Consider the following 22,208-nt stretch of genomic DNA (forward strand, 5'->3'; position numbering starts at 1 on the left):
GTGTCCAACGTGATACCTCTTGGCCTGCTGTACATGACCTCACCGGCTGGGGTGCAGTCATGAGTGGCCACCCTGCCGTGGTCTGCGGAGCGATCGCCATCTAACATGGCATATCAATTGTCTAGAAATGCTAGCAGTTTATCGTGCACTGAAGCACTTCCTCCCAGACCTAAGGGGTCACCATGTGTTGGTGCGCACCGACAACACATCGGTGGTCTCTTATATCAACCACCAGGGAGGTCTTTGTTCACGCCATTGTACAAGCAGGGTACGATAATTCACCCTCGCCCGGAGTTGTGGAAGCTGTGGGTGTGGCCCCTGAGGGGGCGCAACTGTTAGCAGCCGGTCTCTCAACCGAGGTTGTTGAGACCCTTCTCCAATCCAGAGCTCCCTCAACGAGGAAACTGTACGCCCTGAGGTGGAAACTGATTCAAGATATCTCAGATAGACATCTGACTCTTAAAACTGCCTTTCTGTTGGCCATTACCTCTCTGAGGAGAGTAGGAGATTTACAGGCCCTCTCAGTGGCCCCTACCTATTTTGATTTTGCACCTGGCATGACCAAAGTGTTCATTTACCCTCGAGCGGGATATGTTCCTAAGGTGCCCTCTATCACACCACAACCTGTAGTGCTGCAGGCCTTCTGTCCGCCTCCCTTTCGGGAGCCCGACCAAGAGAAGGTAATTTGTGTGTGTCCAGCTCGAGCGCTGGATGCATACGCCCACAGAGCTGCCCTGTGGAGAAAAATGGACCAATTTCTTGCATGCTGCGGTCCCCCTAAGAGTGGTTTCCCTGCTTCTAAGCAGACTACTAGTCGTTGGATAGTTGAGACTATCAACGCCACTCTGAGCCCTCTGGTCGTCCCCCGCTGTCAGGAGCCAAGGTTCACTCTACATGGGGTATGGCGGCCTCCAAGGCCTTTTCTAGCAGGTGCATCCATGCTGGACATCTGCAATGCTACGGGGTTTCCACGCCTTCTACTTTTGAAAGATTCTATGGCTTAGACATGCCAGTCACTCCAGGCACTTCATTCCCCTCGTCCTAAGCTGTGCTCTTCGGATACACACTAGGCAGGGGTTTGGTAGTCTGGCAGCGTTGGTACTCGTTCCCCAAAGCTTTTCGGCGCAGCTCGAGTTCCTGAAGAGGAGCGTCTCTAGGTTACATATGTAACCCTAGTTCCTCGAGGGAACGAGACGCTGCGTCTCAAGGCCATACCCCCGGCACCCCTGCTGGCGCTTGCTGGTACTCGAAGCTGAAGCCAGCTGTGCGGCTCGTGCCTTTATAGCTTCCTGGTCACTTACATCACCTCGCCCGTGACGTCACACTCTTCTATAAGACAGATTAGATATCATATTCAGAGTCGCTCACGCTAAACGCATTCCCCAAAGCTTTTCGACGCAGCGTCTCGTTCCCTCGAGGAACTAGGGTTACATACGTAACCTAGAGACATTTTCCTCCGGCCTCAAAACAGCAGTCCAATCAATGAACAGAGGGTGGGATGACAGCCATGACGCAGATGCTAAGTGCTGAATATAAGATTGTAGTTTAGGTTAGGAAAATGGAAAACGACAGAGGACACGGAGACTGCATTTTGCTGCATTTGTTTGCTCACCAGGTACAGATATCGTGGTGCTTCTTGGCAGGTCAGAGAGAAATGGTTATGACTACACAGTGTTGGTTTTTTCGTTATGTATGTCCAGATTTCATTGACCTCTGAGTTATGACATCAATTCTTGCCATTCACCCAATTCACTTGTCAGCACACACACAATCACACATTACACACCAGACAGTCTAGATAGTGACTCATCTGCAACTATACATACAAACTGTCTGTTCACAATTAATCCACTTCCCAGGGAATGATTGCTCCGGAAACTTCTTTCACTTTTTGATTATTCTGTCTTCTCCGCTTAATAATAAAGCACACCTGTTCCAGTTTGGCTCAGCTTTCTATTAAGACTCATCCAAGACCAGGAGCATTTAATTAAGCCACCTGCAGAAGTGATTATAATAATTCCAGTGAATATTCATTCAAGTTTACTGAGCCTTGTTTTATATCATTATTGTGGACTCTAAAGTTCAGTTAACTGTGTCTGATCTGCATCAGTTATATCATGGAACTCTAAAGTTCACTGAATTAAACAGTTGTAAAAATAGGCAATATCACATGAGAAAGAGTGCTGTTGTATTTAATATCAGCATGATATAGATGTGAAATGTTCAGTACAACCAGGGCTTCTAAAGCTTTTAAGTTAAAAGTTATGTTAAAATGTACAGACATTTTCATTATTACAGTTTCATTATGCTTTCCAAAGCCTGGTTAGAAATCATGAGATTAATTGTAATTATTGTAATCAGTTTATACTCATATATTTATATTTTTCTTTATGCTCATTCATCTAGCAGTAATGGTGGGTAGAAAAATGACATATAACAAATATTTTTAATTTTAGCCTTTTATTTTAATTTTTAAATATATTGTTTATATTTTTTATATTTTTTTAAAGCTAAAGTTAAAAAGATAAATATTTTGTCCCTCCCACACTAAAACATATGTAGTTTAACTGTAATGTCAAATATTCATCCATCCATTTTCCAATCTGCTTGTTGTGTGAAAGGTGACAGGGATTTTGGAGCCTATTTCATTGTGTCAGGCTACAGGCAATGTCAAAGTATGTTAATATGCAGTCTCAGATATAATAAATTTGAATTATGTCATCAGTGTTTGATCGGTACTTGATAACCCAGCAAAGCCCCCTAAGCATGGCTCTGCTGTTAGGATGACCTCCTTCTGTAAAAGGCTTGAAGACTTGTATTTACCATGAATCTAAAAGATTCTTAGCAGCCAGCTTTCCCAGAGCTTCAGAAATCTTGCGCAGTGCAGGTGTACAGCAGTAGCAAAGCTCTTCTGATGAAATATAGTCCATACTTAAGACCTGTGTTTCTCATTACCACGTGTCAAGATTTAAGCTCTCTGGAGTGGTGTCTTCCCTCTTTTGCTTCTAATGGAAAGAGTGTAAGCTCTGGGCACAGCAGAGATACAAGAGGAAACTCAGGAGACCAACAGGCCTTCTGGCCGGCATATGTTAATGTCATTATTCTGACAGACTGGGAGAACAGGTAGTGAAAGTAAACCCAGTAGAACCAAATCCTTCCTGTGTTTAACGTTGGATCATTAACATCAGGTGCAGTTGGACATGCTCCATTAGCAGCTCTGGCCCACCTTTGAAGATCAGGTCAGGGATTTTGACACTCATTGATCCATTGTCAGTGTGTTTCTTTTTATAATAGACACCTGCCCTGAACCCCACACAAGATGAACTGGCATCATCTTTAAAATCTTGATTTGTTTTAAAAGCTTCTGTCTTTAAGTTGTAATTCAGCTCAGACTGTGAGCTTTTTAACTTTCTGAGTCTGTTACACATTATTTAATTTGTTTGACATATTATAGACTATAGAGTAAACACCTAATTTAAAGGTTGAGAATTTTGACCAAGAAACAATTGAAGCACTCAAAAAACTTGAAGTAGTTTGTGAAATGAGATGTGAACCCCATGACCTTAAAGTTAACATGATACAGTAGACGCTTATTTTACCTCCCCAATAGTTAGAGTTAAGAGTTCAACAAGATATGATGTCAAATGTAGGATTGAATTACTGCACAATAACACCACAATACAACTTGTATTAAGAAAGTAAACAAGGAAAATGTCTCAGGTTACACATGTTACCATGGTTCCTTGAGGGAGCGAGAAGCTGCGTTGAACGATTTGGGTAATGCTTACTGCGTGAGCAACTCTGAATATCCTGTGTAGTCTGTCCAATGGAAGTGCGTGATGTCACGGAAAGGATGATGTAAGCTACCAGGAAGCTATAAAAGCATATGCTTCACACCCGGCATCAGCTTTGAGGAGTGAAGCAAGTGCTGTCAGGGATGCCAGGAGTATGGCTTTGAGACACAGTGTCTAGTTCCCTCAAGGAAACATGGTTACATGCATAACCTGAGACATTCCTCTTCAGGAACTTGAGCTGCATCGAACGCTATGGGGAACGAGGTGCCAACTCCGCCAGATTTCCAAATCCCGGCCTACTGTGTATCTGAAGAGCACAGCTAAGGCAAAAGAACAGAAGAGCCAGGAGTGGCTCGTATATCAAGGCCATAGAACCTCACAAAGGTGGAGGGCGTGGACCATCCCGCAGCATTGCAGATGCTCATAGGCCAGGTTGATAGCTTCAACTATCCACCGGCTAAGGGTCTGCTTAGTCGCAGGAAGACCCCTTTTGGGAGGACCATGGCACACAAGCAGTTGGTCCGTCCTGTTCCACAGGAGAGCTCTGTGGACATATGTGTCCAGTGCTCAAACTGGACACATACAATTAAGCTTCTGCAGCACTGTCGGTAGTGGTGTGACAGAGGGAACCTTTGGAACATAACCCGCTCGAGTATAGAAATGCTTTGGCCATGCCAGGTGCAAAGTCAAGATGAGTACGGGCCACTGAGAGGGCCTGAAGGTCTCCAACTCTTTTTAGAGAAGTAATTCCCAACAGAAAGGCAGACTTTATAGTCAGATGACGATCTGATATCTTCTCAATTGGGTCGAATGGAGCTTTACAGAGAGCCTCTAATACCACAACCAAGTCCCGGGGGGAACACGAGACCGTACTGGAGGCCTCAACGCACTGTGGACAAAACGTGTCACTAGGGGGTGTCTGCTCATTGACTGGCCACTGAGGGAGACATGGTAGGCAACAATGGCTGCCATGTAAACTTTTAAGGGGGAGTGGATTAACAATGCAGAGAACCTGAATTTGAAGTTTCCACCTCATTGCATACAGTTTCCTCGTTGAGGGAGCTCTGAATAAGAGTATGGTCTCAACAACCTCAGGGGCCACACTCACAGTTTACATAACTCTTGGCGGGGTTGAATTATCATACCCTGCACCTGTGAGAGTAGATCTCTTCTGACTGGAATCTCCCATGGACAGCCATTCTCCATATCTGCTTCACCAACTTGGGGTGAAGCATCCATTCCCCAGGCTTTGGCCCCTGTCCCAACAGGATGTTTGCTCCCACATTGAGATGTCCTGGAATGCATACTGCTGTGAATGAGAGAAGTTTGTCCTGGGACCACACAAGGATCTGGTGTGCCAGCTTTTACAAGGGTAATGGTTGATGTAAAAGACAACTGATGTGTTGTCAGTGTGCACCAACACATGGTGACCTCTAAGGTCTGGGAGGAAGTGTTTCAGTGCTCGAAACAAGTCCAGCATCTCCAGACAATTGATATGCCACATCAGATGGTGACCATACCACATACCACGGGCAGGGTATGCCATTCATGACTGCCCCCAACTGGTGAGGGACACATCTGTCACTAGCATTACACGGTGACAAGGAGTTTCCAGCACCGGACCCTGATTCAAGAACCAAGGTTTTTTACACATGTCTAAGGCCCGGAGGCATCGTCACATAACCTTGATAGTTCGAAGTGGATTCCCCCTCAGGGAAAATACCTTGGTCCTGAGCCACCACTGTAGGGGCCTCATGTACAGCAGACCAAAAGGTATCACATTGAACGCAGCTGCCATCAGACCCAACAGTCTCTGAAACTGCTTTACAGTGAGTGACTGGCCTTTTCTGACTCTCTTGACTGACGTGAGGATCGACTTGATATGAGCAGGGGACAGATATGCCTGCATCGTGGTCAAATCCCACTCCATGCCTAGATAAGTGGTCATTTTTAATGAAGAAAGCACACTTTTCTTGCCGTTCAGTCTCAAACCAAGCTCCACCATGTGGGCAAGAACAACATCTCGATGTCGTACCGCTATCTGCTCCGATTGAGCTAAAATCAACCAATCATCAATATAATTTAGTATGCGGATGCCCTGGAGTTGCAATGGAACTAGAAGAGCATCCATACACTTTGTAAATGTGCGGGGTTGAGAGTGCAAGGCCGTATGGAAGTACTCGATATTGGTATGCTTCTTTGCGATCTATCGTGACAAACCAGCCTCGGACCTGATTTGAGATATGACATGTTCGATGGTGAGCATCTTGAACTTCAAGCACATGACTGAGTGGTTCAGCTAGAACTATGTATCTTTGGAACTATGAAATACCATCTTATAAAACGTGAGGAGGAACCACCTCGATGGCCCCCTTCCTTAATAGGGTATTCCTGTTCCATAACCAAGGCCTGCTTGGGTCCAACCAACGTCGGAATAACCCCGTTGAATCTCGGCGGTGGAGATCCGAACTGAATATGATTACCTTTTTCTACCATGTGCAGGACCCATTGAGATATATATGGCATTAGTTTCCATGCTGCTAAATAATCTACTAAGGGAATCAGTCTCTCGAGACTGACCTCTGGTGTTATAAAGGCTTCCAAATGGATAGCGAGCAGTGTTGGGTAAAGTTACTTTTAAAAGTAATTACGTTAAGCATTACGTTACTTTTGCTTTATTTTTAAAATTTGGGCTGGGCTTGCTTGTTTGCTTTTAATATAAAAAGATATATTTTTGGCAAATGTAAAAAGCACTTTCACACCAAAACCTCAGGCTGAAGGAAATGTAAATTCACGTCTGTAAAGCACAACACAGAAGAAGGAAGTTCAACATTCTTCAGCAATACAAAAATAAAAATTTTTTTTTTAGTTTATCTTGTGTAAATTTTGCTTATTAGTATGGTTGAATTGGATCATCGAAGGCCGGCTTAACAAAATGGGATTAAACACATAAAGGCTATTTGTATTATTTAACATTTAATTATTGCAACTTTGAGTCATATTGTGAGTTGCTTTTGACTGTTTCTATTAATTTTGAGGAAAACTAAATATATTTTTCTTTTATTTCTTTCTTTTTTTGGGAGTGATATGAAATAATGCATATTCACATTTATTTTAGAACTAAAGTAACATTTTATGTGACTTATGACTTATGTGACGTGACATTCAGCCAAGTATGGTGACCCATACTCAGAATTTGTGCTCTGCATTTAACCCATCCGAAGTGCACACACACAGAGCAGTGAACACTCAGACACACTGTGAACACACACCCGGAGCAGTGGGCAGCCATTTATGCTGTCCAACTCTCTAACCATTAGGCTACGACTTCCCGAAATTACTCCCGAATTCTCTCAACAAGAGGCCAGGAGGTCTTTCAATTAACAAATCTTGACTACTTATCCTGCTTGATCTGTCCGCTGCTTTTGACACGGTTAACCACCAGATCCTCCTATTAACCCTACTGGCAAAAGGCATCTCAGGAACCACACTTCAATGGTTTGAGTCTTCCCTATCAGATAGGTCCTTCAAAGTATCTTGGAGAGGTGAGGTGTCCAAGTCACAACATCTAACTACTGGGGTGCCTCAGGGCTCAGTTCTTCGACCACTTCTCTTCTCTGTCTAGGTGGCATCATTAGGGTCTGTCATTCAGAAACATGGCTTTTCATACCACTGCTATGCTGATGACACTCAACTCTACCTCTCATTCTATCCCGATGATCCGACAGTAGCTATTTCGCATCTCAGCTTGTCTAACAGGCATTTCTTCCTGAATGATGGACCATCACCTTCAACTCAACCTTGCCAAGACAGAACTGCTTGTGATTCCAGCAAACCCATCATTTCATCACAATTTCACCATCAAGTTAGACACATCAACCATAACTCCTTCAAAAACAGCTAGAAGCCTTGGAGTTATGATTGATGATCAGCTGACTTTCTCAGACCACATTGCTAAAACTGTAATCAAGCAAATCCTGCAGATTTGCTTTATTCAACATCAAGAAGATCAAACCCTTTCTTTCGGAACATGCTGCACAACTCCTTGTTCAAGCTCTTGTTCTGTCCAGGCTGGACTATTGCAATGCCCTCTTGGCAGGTCTTCCAGCCATTTCTATCAAACAATTAATTCAGAACGCAGCAGCAAAATTTATTTTTAATGAGCCAAAAAGAATATGTCACATCTCTGTTTATCAATTTGCACTGGCTTCCAATGGCTGCTTGTATACAATTCAAGGCATTGATGTTTGCCTACAAAACTACCACTGGCTCTGCACCCATTTACCTATATTTGTTACTTCAGACTTATGTGCCCTCTAGAAGCTTGCGTTCTGCAAGTGAACGTCGCTTGATTGTGCCATCCCAAAGAAGCACAAAGTCACTTTTACGTACTTTATATTAAATGTTCCATCCCGGTGGAATGACTTTCCCAACTCAATCCGGACAGCTGAGTCCTTTGCCATCTTCAAGAATCGGCTTAAAATACATCTCTTCCATCTCTATTTGACCCTTTAACTTTAACACTAACTATTCTAATTCTATTCTTTAAAAAAAATCTAACTACCTTTCTAATCTTTTTATATTCTATTTTCTTTTCATTAATTATGCAATTGTATGTGTGTGTGTGTGTGTGTGTGTGTGTGTGTGTGTGTGTGTGTAAATTTAAAGACCTCTTACACTAGCTTGCTTATTCGTTTTTTTATTCTATCTGTTTTCTTTTTATTTATTATATTATTTAAAATCCCATGCTAGGTGTACTGTGTTATCCTAACTGAGACTTGTTATAGCACTTATATATCATTGCTCTTTTTGTTGTTTTTGATTGCTTCCACTGTTCTCATCTGTAAGTCGCTTTGGATAAAAGCGTCTGCTAAATGAATAAATGTAAATGTAAATGAGTGATGGCTGAAAAAATTACATTATTAAATTTAACATTTATATATTAAATGTTGAAAACAGTTACTTAGAGCAAAATAATGACACTACTGTAATTTAGATCTGTTTAACAGCAGAATGTGAACTGAAATTAATAAGGTAATTAATTTTTGTTCATATTAATAGCAACATTTGCTAAAACATTATTAAAATCGAAAATGTTATCTGTTAATATTAATCAATGGACCTGAGCTAACATGAACTAACAATGAACAGTTGTATTTAAATGAACAAAGATTAATAAATATTGTAATACATGTATTGTTCATTGTTAGTTAATATTAGTTAAAGCATTAATTGACCTTAACTAATTAACCTTATTGTATTGTAAGGTGTCTCTCAAAAACCGTTTTAAAACCTACCTCAAACTTTTGGACAGAAGTGTATATAAGTTCTAAAATACTTTATTAAAATCAGAGGGAAATGATGATGGCCTATAAGAATCAGGCTTTTAAACCTGATACTAATTACACTGCTAAAATTGGTTGGGCTGGCTGGTTGACAGGAATGTTTTGTAAAGAACAACAAAGATGTTGACTGGGAACATGTCCTACTTGTGTAAATCACGCTGTGTCAGGAAGACATCCCAAGATCACTAGCGTCTATAAAAACCCCCAAACCTTCTCAGAGTAACCCTTTTAACACACTGTCTCCTGCAGCTCATCCTCTTTATATGAAATATATGTAGTGACTCTATCACTTTAAAGTTAAAATAATAATGAAATGACACTTTTATGCACATAAATGCAGCATACTAACAAAGACAATCTGCATGATGACCAGTGACCACTGCCTCTAATTGGCAGCTTTATGAAGAGAGAGTCTGCTAAACTTCAGAAACTGAGGCTGAAACACACGCGTACTGTCACTGTTCTTCAATGTGATGTACAAGAGGAGTTGGTCACATTCACACAAATGACAGATTATGTAGGTGAAGCTGAGGTGTGTGTGACCGTGACTGACTTCTGCATATTCAGAGCTAATTTAAGTGTCCTGTCTGCAACCATGTTCCATATGCCTGTCCCTGCATACATCACAAATACAAGGTCCCCTTTCACCCCAGTTTGCAGCACTCCTCACAGCACACCGGACCACCCTCTGTCAGTGGGGTGGCGTAACCAGACCACTCATCTAAACCATCACTCACAGGGTGACAGTTCTTCTCTTGTATACTTATGCTTCAAGCAATTGTGCATTACTGAACTCAGCTTACAGCCGCTTATGCTCTTTTAACTGGAATCAAATTCTTTACCATGAAACCTAAAACAGCAGACACAGGCAAATGTAATAGCAGATCACTTTCCATTGATATATATATTTTTTTATCAACATTGCAACTAATGAAATATGCAGTGAGTTCCTTATAAGGAGTGTTATGAGGCAGACTACCAAAAACAACTATTGTATTGTCCTTGTTGAAAGAACACAGTATTATAGTGGGCCAGCAGTGCAGTTTGGGTCTGCCGAAAATTATTTCTAAATTAGATCTTAATTGTTTTATTCTGTTTCAGCCCTAATATGAAATAAAATCCTCATTAAGTCCCTAATCATAGAGTTTCTAATCCTCATTTATTATTATTTTTTAACCTTATACTCAAGTTGAAGTTTCTGTCCAAATGTTATCCCAACTTTCCAAACTTAGTCATTTGAACAAACAATTTTGCGATGAACTATGTTTTGTGAGTTCCTAACATGCATTGCAGCTTGAAATAGTTTCGTGGTAAGTTGACCATTATTTAAACATGATCATTGCTTTACATTCTATTGGCTTATGCTGCTGCTGCTGTTGTTACTGCCATACAGCTCAGAGTTCATATTTTGATTGAATTAACATTTATTTATCTTACTGTGTTTGAGATTTGTGTGTTGAGGCATTTGTGCGTTTCATTGCATCTTTGGGGTTTAATATATTTATCTATTTGGGTAATATGATGATTTTATTTTTTACAGTATATAAGTCGCTTTGTATAAAAGCGTCATATATATTTATTCATATATGTTGACTTCAGTACAATAATTATAAAGCAAAATAATTAAATGTGCAAACAATGTTTTTCCATGTTTTCACATTTAATATTTTTGGTAACACTTTAGAATAAGGTTCCATTAGTTAATGTTAGTTAATGTATTAATTAACATGAACAAACAATGAATAATAAATTTATTACTGTATTTATTCATCTTCGTTAATGTTAGTTAATGAAAATACACTTATTCATTGTTAGTTCATGGTAATTCACAGTGCATTAACTAATGTTAACAAGCGCAACTTTTGATTTAAATAATGCATTAGTAAATGTTGAAATTAACATGAACTAAGACTTATAAATGCTTTAGAAGGATTGTTCTTGCTTAGTTCATGTTAACGAAAGTAGTTAACTAACATTAACTAATGGAACCTTATTCTAAAGTGTTACCATATTTTTCCTACAGTATAAAGGGGCCTTTCCATGTGAAAATGTATAGTTGTCTTTATATTCTTAGGAAGGAGGTTTTTAGCAGAAGGCTATCCTATTTAAGGGTCCATGGCATAATAAAGTTTGAAATACCCTAAGTGATGCTGTCAACACACTGAATCCCTCTCCAGAAAGATACGTCTCTAATTTCATTCCCTTTAAAGCACTGCTGTTACAGCCATCAAAGCTATCAATTTCCAAACAATTACAGTATACTTCAAATTGCCCTTCAATTGTTTCTGTTATTAAGCGTATTCCATAGGTCACCATTTATTTTGTGTGTGGAAGGACTATGGGAGTTTTGTATAATCAACCATTATTTATTAAATTCTCGGGTGAATATCTGTCATATATAAGATAAAGCTGCGCAAAGCCAACCCAATAACATAGGGGGTTATGCAATGTGTTTAAAAAAAAGTAAGATTTGTAGTGAATGTCCAAGAGAATAAATGGCTTGATCTTTACTGAAGAAGGAGAGACTGAGGAGGAATGTGGCCCTCCACCTGCATGACGAAAGCCAAACCTACCAACCGCAGTATGTCTGGAATGTTGGCCATTTGCTGCTTTGGACAGCTGCAACTGGGCAGTTCAGGTATGAAGTCCTGGCATGGCAAATAGATCAATGCCCAGCCCAGTGTAATGTTTTCCTTCACTGCAGGAGAGCAACACAGCCCCTGCTGCACCGTAACTACATTGCTAGGAGCGCAACATTAAAGTATTTCTCTCTCACTTTCTCCATCTCATTCTCCAAGCAAAACAAATGACCTTAACTGGACAAATAAAAATATTTGGAGAGTTTTTATCGCTGTAAATGTCCCAAAATACCTTCAAGCATGACGATGCCATTAAGTCCTTTTAAGAAGCTATTTGTTTCTCATTTCCTGATAGTAAAATGTAAATGTACTTTTTTTCCCCCCAAAGTGCACATGTTTTAGATATGAAACACCTGTTAACCATTAGGTAACATTAGTGAACAGTTTTTGCACATATTATGGTAGCACTGACTATGAATTCAGTGCTAATTTGGATTGGTGTATTTAAGAGTGATAATCTGATAATCATTAAAAAAAAAAAAAAAAAAACTGACCAGATCTGTGACCCATCTGTTGTGTTCAGCTCCCCCACTGCTCTAGGAATATGTAACCTACTGAGAATGTCAGTTTGCATAATATTCTTAGGGCCATGTTTAATACACATCTTGTGTAATTCTCTCTTTGAGGCTTTGAGGGACTTTGGTCTTCAAGCTTTTGAGTCTTGTGGATCTTTGAAGCACAGCGCTTCCTGGGAAATACTGACACACAAGAAGAGATTGTTGCACAGCTGGGAAATAGACTGATCCTTTTGTTCTATTCTAGTGGGTAAATTACAAAAGACAGAACAAAGCTTCCTAGAGAAATATATATATATATATATATATATATATATATATATATATATATATATATATATATATATATATATATATATATATATACACAGTACAGACCAAAAGTTTGGACACACCTTCTCATTCAAAGAGTTTTCTTTATTTTCATGACTATGAAAATTGTAGATTCACACTGAAGGCATCAGAACAATGAATTAATACGTGGAATTATATATGGAATTATATACATGACAAAAAAGTGTGAAACAACTGAAAATATGTCATATTCTAGGTTCTTCAAAGTAGCCAGCTTTTGCTTTGATCACTGCTTTGCACACTCTTGGCTTCTCTTGATGAGCTTCAAGAGGTAGTCACCTGAAATGGTCTTCCAACAGTTTTGAAGGAGTTCCCCGAGAGATGCTTAGCACTTGTTGGCCCTTTTGCCTTCTGTGTTCGGTCCAGCTCACCCCTAAACCATCTCGATTGGGTTCAGGTCCAGTGACTGTGGAGGCCAGGTCCTCATCAGCACCCCATCACTCTCCTTCTTCGTCAAATAGCCCTTGATGCCTTCAGTGTGACTCTACAATTTTCATAGTCATGAAAATAAAGATAACTATTTGAATGAGAAGGTGTGTCCAAACTTTTGGTCTGTACTATATATATAAATATATATATATATATATATATATATATATATATATATATATATATATATATATACAGTCTTGTTCAAAATAATAGCAGTACAATGTGACTAACCAGAATAATCAAGGTTTTTCGTATATTTTTTTATTGCTACGTGGCAAACAAGTTACCAGTAGGTTCAGTAGATTCTCAGAAAACAAATGAGACCCAGCATTCATTATATGCACGCTCTTAAGGCTGTGCAATTGGGCAATTAGTTGAATTAGTTGAAAGGGGTGTGTTCAAAAAAATAGCAGTGTGGCATTCAATCACTGAGGTCATCAATTTTGTGAAGAAACAGGTGTGAATCAGGTGGCCCCTATTTAAGGATGAAGCCAACACTTGTTGAACATGCATTTGAAAGCTGAGGAAAATGGGTCGTTCAAGACATTGTTCAGAAGAACAGCTTACTTTGATTAAAAAGTTGATTAGAGAGGGGAAAACCTATAAAGAGGTGCAAAAAATGATAGGCTGTTCAGCTAAAATGATCTCCAATGCCTTAAAATGGAGAGCAAAACCAGAGAGACGTGGAAGAAAACGGAAGACAACCATCAAAATGGATAGAAGAATAACCAGAATGGCAAAGGCTCAGCCAATGATCACCTCCAGGATGATCAAAGACAGTCTGGAGTTACCTGTAAGTACTGTGACAGTTAGAAGACGTCTGTGTGAAGCTAATCTATTTTCAAGAATCCCCCGCAGAGTCCCTCTGTTAAAAAAAAGGCATGTGCAGAAGAGGTTACAATTTGCCAAAGAACACATCAACTGGCCTAAAGAGAAATGGAGGAACATTTTGTGGACTGATGAGAGTAAAATTGTTCTTTTTGGGTCCAAGGGCCACAGGCAGTTTGTGAGACGACCCCCAAACTCTGAATTCAAGCCACAGTACGCAGTGAAGACAGTGAAGCATGGAGGTGCAAGCATCATGATATGGGCATGTTTCTCCTACTATGGTGTTGGGCCTATTTATCGCATACCAGGGATCATGGATCAGTTTGCATATGTTAAAATACTTGAAGAGGTCATGTTGCCCTATGCTGAAGAGGACATGCCCTTGAAATGGTTGTTTCAACAAGACAATGACCCAAAACACACTAGTAAACGGGCAAAGTCTTGGTTCCAAACCAACAAAATTAATGTTATGGAGTGGCCAGCCCAATCTCCAGACCTTAATCCAATTGAGAACTTGTGGGGTGATATCAAAAATGCTGTTTCTGAAGCAAAACCAAGAAATGTGAATGAATTGTGGAATGTTGTTAAAGAATCATGGGGTGGAATAACAGCTGAGAGGTGCCACAAGTTGGTTGACTCCATGCCACACAGATGTCAAGCAGTTTTAAAAAACTGTGGTCATACAACTAAATATTAGTTTAGTGATTCACAGGATTGCTAAATCCCAGAAAAAAAAAATGTTTGTACAAAATAGTTTTGAGTTTGTACAGTCAAAGGTAGACACTGCTATTTTTTTGAACACACCCCTTTCAACTAATTGCCCAATTGCACAGCCTTAAGAGCGTGCATATCATGAATGCTGGGTCTTGTTTGTTTTCTGACAATCTACTGAACCTACTGGTAACTTGTTTGCCACGTAGCAATAAAAAATATACTAAAAACCTTGATTATTCTGGTTAGTCACATTGTACTGCTATTATTTTGAACAAGACTGTATATATATATATATATATATTAAATGCAAGTAAACAGAAAAAGGAACAAAAGATTAATAAATTTTAAATGTAATAATAATTTACAAAAATCTCTTTTGTTTGGTTTACTGTACAAGCTTCTCCATAAACTCCAGCTGATTCAGAATTCTGCTGCTCGTATCATAACCCGGACACCGTCTATACAACACATTACAACACATCTCTTTAACAGCTTCATTGACTTCCCCATCAAATTTCACACTGAATTCAAAATTAAATTCCCCACTTACAAAACTCTTCATAAGCTCTGTCCATCTAACCTCTCTCCATTCCTCTTCATTGAGTCTCCTCCATAAACATTTGGCTCATTTATCCACCATGTGTCACATGTGCCTTTGGAATTGTCTCCCAGCTCCCATCCGTATCCCAATTCAAAGTTAAACATTCATTCTTATTTTTTTCTTAATTTATTGTCATGTTTGTAACTGCTGCTTTTCTCTTTCTCATGATTCATTGACATTGGTTTTATTTATTGCTCCTGATGTAGAGTGAGTGATCTGAAAGGTGCCTTAAAATGTATTATTATTATTATATATATTTTTTACAGTTTTTAAAAAGGTGGATATATACATAATAAAAATATTTTATATAATGTATTTTATGATGTATACATGTAAAGGAAAATATTAACATGTTTGTTTTCAGTAATATTTTTGTTAAATGAAAAATGGGACAGTAATGGCCTGATGGTTAGAGAATCTGACTTGTAAACCAAAGGATTTGGCTTTGAGTTGGTACTGGCAGGGATTGTAGGTGGGAGGAGTGAATAACTAGCGCTCTCTTCCACCCTCAATACCATGAATGAGGTTTGACCCTTCAAACGAAGTTCATTTTCATTCTTCATTTGGTAGCAAAAAGAAGTTTGAAAAGGCTGAGCGACTGTATACTGTTTCCGCACTCTCCAACACCCCCACACTGCTGGAGGCGGGGTGTAGATAAATGTAAATGTGTCGCAATGCTCATGTGTATGCCCTAAACACAACAACGTTGAAGTTGAAGAAGTGTAGGCAAACTAAATGTGAGACGGGCCCCAGTGCTCATAATATTATAGACAACAGAATAATGATTAGCAGTAGTCAGAGTCAGGTATCATGTTTGCAATACAAAAGAATCATACCATTTCCATAATCAGTCCTTCATGGGAAGTGTGAATGTCTCATAGTCTGAAAATGTTAGCCTGATGTGGAAAAAAATATTGGAGTCAGTTTGTTACTTTATATTATTAGTGTTCATTTATTTTATTAAACTGGATAAATTGTTACACCTTTTTATTTTTTATGTGGTGTCATGATTCATGATTTATGATAAAAACAAGTTTATTATTATATGTTCGTTTGGAATTTCATTTATTGTTCACTTTAAATTCGCTTATTGAAAGAACAACAACAGCAGCATGGTGTAACATTTATTTTAAAACACACGTATTTAGTACTTGCTACCTTATATCTTGTCATTCTTTTCATTTCTTTGGAAATTCTTTCTCTATATTGCTTTTTGCACAACTCCGAGTCATCAACATTAAGTTTAGTGTGGATATATTTATGCCAGCTCAGCTATTCGACACAGTGTATTCATGTTGCTAGTGACTAGGAGATGTTGTTCTTCTGTTGGACCTCCGTTGAATGAGGAAAAAACAAATTGTACGTCAAAGAAGGCGGAGTTTCAGAACACACCCACTGATTGCGTAATTGTCAAGGACCAATGGAAGCTCAAAGGTGTTTAAGAGTCAAAGTGAACTTGCAGAAAGTTCGCTTTGGTGAGCTGTTTCGAACTGCTGAAACAAACTCAAAATGAAATTAGTTTTGGCCTGTTTTGTTTGAAATGACATCATATCAGTTTGAAGTATATTGTGGCCTTTAAGCTGCAGCAAAAATGGCTGGCCGCTGTTTCAGGTGTTTGCTCACTGCTGTGTGTATGCATTTTCTTCTATTACACTGTAGATTTCCCATGAATAAGTTCAAGTTTGGGCTGAATTGTTATTAGGGCATCACAGGCACTTCATGGGTCATGGTTTGGCCCCTTTGCCTGCTTCAGAACAGGGCACTGAACCGTCTGACCTCAGCTGTCCTGCAGCCTGGCATGCCGGATTGGTCCAAAGCATTTAGCAGCACTTTCTCTGAATCATTACCACTGCTGATTACTCCACAAAGACTTTAAGGTCCATGTCCACTGAACTTGTGTTTATACACAACGTGTGTCGATTTTCCGTATTTGGTTGCAATAGATCTAAATAAGATGAATTACTGAGCAGGCTTTTCAGCTTTCATTAATTAGCACTCATTCATTGTGATTACAGAGGTGAATGATCCTGGTGGAGTCAAGTTTGGAAGTAGAGCTCAATTGTGAAAGCATTTCCTTCTTGTCTAATGGGACTCCTAATAGCTGTGGATTACTGTAGGTTTGGAACTGGTATAACGGCAGTGGTTTTCTAACACACACAGTGTTTACACGGACTTCCACTGTAATGCATTTTCATTCTGTGTTTAGGAAACATTTGGAGACAACAGATTGGAGAGCCTCAGTTGGAGTTCCGGCTTTATGTCGGTGTTGATTGTGTGTGTGTGTGTGTGTGTGTGTGTGTGTATGCTATCCTGCATGTGTCTGTCCAGGATAGACAGCAGTCACAGCCCAAATGTTTTCTTTGTTAAGAGAACCCAGGCAGAATAAACATTAACACAGTGGCTTTCTGCCTATCAGAGGATAGAGAGAAAGAAAGAAAACAAATAACTATCGCCATATGTTCCCCTCCCGCACATATCCATAAACCCTCACTGAGAAGGTAAAATAATTTAACTGAACAATGGATGCCAGCATACCCCCAAGATATTGATGAAGACTGTAAACAGTGCACGGATCTTAAATAAACACACACACACACACGTGTGTCAAATGAAAAAGCTGGAAAACTGAAAAAGCAGGACATTTTATTTTTCAATCATGCTACATACTTTCATTACCGAGGTACTTCTATTACAGTCCTTTACGCAACAGAAGTGCCTGGTTTCTTTTTGTTTTTGTCAATTGAATAGGGTCAGTGACAAAATATGTGTGCCAACTTCTGTGCATTCTCAAGCATAGCTACAAAAAATGGTGGCCTATAGATTGACACGGTTAAGGAAAAAAATCCTAAATTAATAAAAGGGAGGCTGTTTTTATTATTATTATAAAAATTATTATTTTTTTTTTTTTGCTAGTTAAGTCGTCTTTCTTCATTTTGTTTTATTATGCATTTTAATACACTATTTAAAAACATCATAAAAGAGGGTTATTCAGTATTTTTTTATAAATTAATAGCACACAAAAATGGAGAATTACATCATCGACCCTATAACCACTGTTAAATGGCTAGACAAATTTTTCCAGCTTTGTATGAATTAGATTTGACTTCCCTCCGGATTCCTGTATGGATGCTCAGTGGAGCATGTGTTTTTAATTTATTCTCTTACACGTCAGGGTTGCATCTGTCTTCAGTGCTAATAACGCTTATTTGAGTGTATTTTGCATGTGTGATCGAAGCTCTAATGTGTGATTGGATTAAAGATTATTTTGCCCATTGCATCTCAGAATCATTGTAGTGCATCACTCACATATATGATGAAGGAGAAGTGAAGAAAAGTGTGAAGGATGAAAAGAGAGTCTAAAGAGAGCGATGCAGACAGACAAGCAGGAATGCCCCTCGCTGTGTCTGTGATGCAGAATTGTCTGTACTCTGTAAGTGAAGTCTATAGTGTCTACTCCTATATCACTGGATATGACAGCGTCAGTCCAGATGGATTTGATTAGACGTCTGTAAAACTGCTGACCTTTCACATTTCTTGACAGGTCACATAAGAGGGAAAGGGTGAAATGAGGTGTTATCATCTGAGGAGGAATTATAATAAAGATGGCACTTTTTGTAATAATAATAATAAAAAAAATCTACATACAGTACTTATTATTTTTAATTAGCTCTGCATTCAAAGCTGAAGATGTTTCATTTGTGCACAAGCAACATGATTCTTTTTGAAGTGTCAGTTACAGGTATAAACCTGGCAGGAGGCCGGTCATTTATCTGTTTTTGACGTGGAAAATAGAGATGTCCAACACTGAAAAGTTGGAGGGCAGAAGGTCCCGTGAATGCTAACTCTTATCCTCCTCCGCTGTATTTTCCCTGGAAGACATGTGGCACAAATCAGTGTAAGAGGAAACAAAGCGGCATGATGCACTAGGGGTCCTTGTCTGTAATAATTCACAACTTATAAAAGATCATGGATAAAGCATTGCTTGCTTGGGGAAGGCAGGATGAGGAACCATTAGTATGGCTTGGATCTTCTTTGAAGCTCAGCAAATCGTTTTTAGACTTGAGGATAAATATCAAAGCATAAAGAGAATTGCTTTTCCGCAACTTTTGCTGTGAAAATATTTACCAGCAGATTTGTCATCAGAGAGGTTTAATGCATCAGAGGTGTTTTCAAAAAAGGATTCCACCAGTCAGGTCTGACGTCAAGGTAGGGCCTACATTTTTAAGATTTCTATACAATGAAACCATGCATCTCAGAAAAATCCTTCACACTGATATGTATTTAATTTTATTTAATATGGGTCATATTCTGATTATTTCTTTTTACAGTAGATTAGAAGCTGTTTTCAACCAACATTCTGCATTGGTGTAAATGCTTTTGGTTGCTGTTGATACATTTCTTGGGATTCATGGGTGATTTATTTGAAACAGAAATGTTTTGTAACAATATAAAAGCCTTAACTGTCGCTTTTGAGTACTTTAATGCATCATTGCAGAATAAAAGTAATAATTTCTTTAAAAAAAATCATGCTGACGCCAAACTTATAAAAAGTAGTTTATATATTACTCTCTACTGACTGTGGTTGAAACAAAATTGCAGGCTACTTGTGGACGAACATTGTTTGGTGCCATTTGTTGCACAGGAATTACAATTTTAATTGTTTTTATAGGCAGAAAGACAGGACAGCTTCCTTTGTTGTGATTAAAAAAGTACTCTTAAGAGAATATTTGTGCATGTTTATGTCTCTACACTCACAACACATTAAACGGCACATTAATGATGTTATAGTCAGTGCAAACATGTTGTTCTGGTCATATTTCATTTTCTGTTAGGAAAACAGTTTGGCAGGGATGTTACAACATGCCTTGATCTTGTTCTGATTAATCACACATCCTGTCACACAGTGTCAGTGAATCAGTCAACACTTTTATTTAGGAGATGGCTTATTGGCTCGGGCTGCTAAACAAGGGCATACCTAAATAAGAGCAGTGCTCCAGCTGTGAAAGTTCCTCTAGAAATGATGTCACTTCACACTGTGGGAAAGTATCTAATGAGACGAGGTCTAATCCAACTCTACGACACAGCAGAAGCTTTTACTGTCTCCCACTAGTACCAATGCATACCAATTGCATTGAACATTCTGTGGCAACCCTAAATATGTTTATTTTGGGAATTATCTAATCAGTCTCTTGATACTTTGTCCACAACTCATTTTAGCAGAATATAAATTCATATATATATATATATACATATATACATACACATTTTTTTTTTTTTTTTTTTTTAATGGCCACATGCTTTTCAAGGATGAACAAAGAATGATTTCTTTGAATTCAACTTTGCTGACACAGGAAAAACTTCTATTTTAATATGCATTCAAGTAGAAAACTATGGAAGCCTGTTTCTGTCACCTGTAATTGAATCACAATTCTGACTTTTTTCTTGCTGTTCTGACTTTATATGATGCAATTCTTACAGAATTCTGAGTCATGAGAAAAAAAAGTCAGAATTGCAAGCTATGAACTCAGACTTTTTTCTCTCGTTTGAGTTTATATCTCACAATTCCATAGTTTTTCTCACAATTGTCAGTTTATATCGCACAGTTCCATAGTTTTTCTAAAAATTTTAAGTTAATATCCCACAATCCTGCCTTCTTTTTTTTTCAGAATTGTGAGATATAAACTCAATTGTGAATTATGAAGCCCAATTATGAGAAAAAAAGTCACAATTCTGACTTTTTCTTACAATTGCGAATTTATATCTTGCAAATTTACATTTATCTCTCCCAATTTTGACAATTCTGGCTTTATAACTCACAATTTCAAGTTTATATCATGCAATTCTAAGAGGATATTGTTTCTCAGAACACAATTCTGACTTTTTCTTACAATTGCGAATTTATATCTTGCAAATTTACATTTATATCTCCCAATTTTGACAATTCTGGCTTTATAACTCACAATTTCAAGTTTATATCATGCAATTCTAAGAAAAAAAAAGTAATTGCTAGAAAAAAGTAACAATTGTAATGTAAGGTTCATAATTACCTTTTTAATTTTTTATTCAGTGGTGGAAAGTAATGGAAAATAGTAGAAAACACAAGAAGTTCAGTTTTATGTGAGAACATTTCCATAAAGAGCCTGTATTGACACAGCATTCAACAACCATTGTTGACAATCGACATCTAAACAGTGCTTAGGTCATATCAACCATGGTGTGTTAGATAACTCTTAATGGTTTGACCCTAAGGTTTACAAATGCAGCAACACAACATTGATACTGTTTGTTTTAGTTTAAACAGTCTTTGCTTTAGCCAGATTTTGCACTGGATATCAATTGATGACCAAATCAGTGCCAGAACTAGTAACAGAAATGTTAGAGATACAGTGATATAAAAATTCTGGCTGATACCATTAAGCTGATAAATATTTTAATGTTATGGCTGGTTTATATAAATGACTGATATCAAAGTTCTTCTATAATATTAATAATATTCCAAAAAATGTATATTAGGGTTAGGGTAATTCAATTGTTAATTGTTTAAGTTATTCAAGATTTTAAAGATTAACTTGAAGTGTGTGTTAAATGTCAGCAAAAGTAGCCTAACACCAGGCTTATCAACAACTAAAGTCATAGGATATTTTTTGCAAGACATTTTTTGGGTTGTGACCTACTGGTGGAGCACATTAGAGGAAGAGGTTGTGCTTTCTGCAGTGATTAACTTTCACAGGAAATGCTAGTGCTTGAACCATCAAGGACATTATTTTGTATATAAAGACATTAAACCATGTTCTTGTGAAACTGAGAACGTACTGCACAGTTTCCCAATGCACAGAAGTGTTCTCTGCTGTGATGTAAACGGAGAAAAGAAAGAGTAAGTAAGCTACAGATAAATACGAGTCAGAGGTCACAAACCAGGGCCAAGCACTGTGTAATCTTTTAGATTTATAGGCCTTTCCTGTTGTATTTGGTGTAAAAGTCTGTTT

The 22,208-nt window shown here is 38.4% G+C and overlaps 1 protein-coding gene across 3 annotated transcripts in view; it reads left to right on the forward strand.

Moving 5' to 3' along the window:
• col23a1b (collagen type XXIII alpha 1 chain b) overlaps positions 1–22,208 on the forward strand; it is a 101,372-nt gene that overhangs the window by 13,512 nt on the left and 65,652 nt on the right. The gene's annotated exons all lie outside the window — the stretch shown is intronic.

Source organism: Carassius auratus, chromosome 46, assembly GCF_003368295.1.
Source record: "Carassius auratus strain Wakin chromosome 46, ASM336829v1, whole genome shotgun sequence".
Taxonomy (NCBI): Eukaryota; Metazoa; Chordata; class Actinopteri; order Cypriniformes; family Cyprinidae; genus Carassius; species Carassius auratus.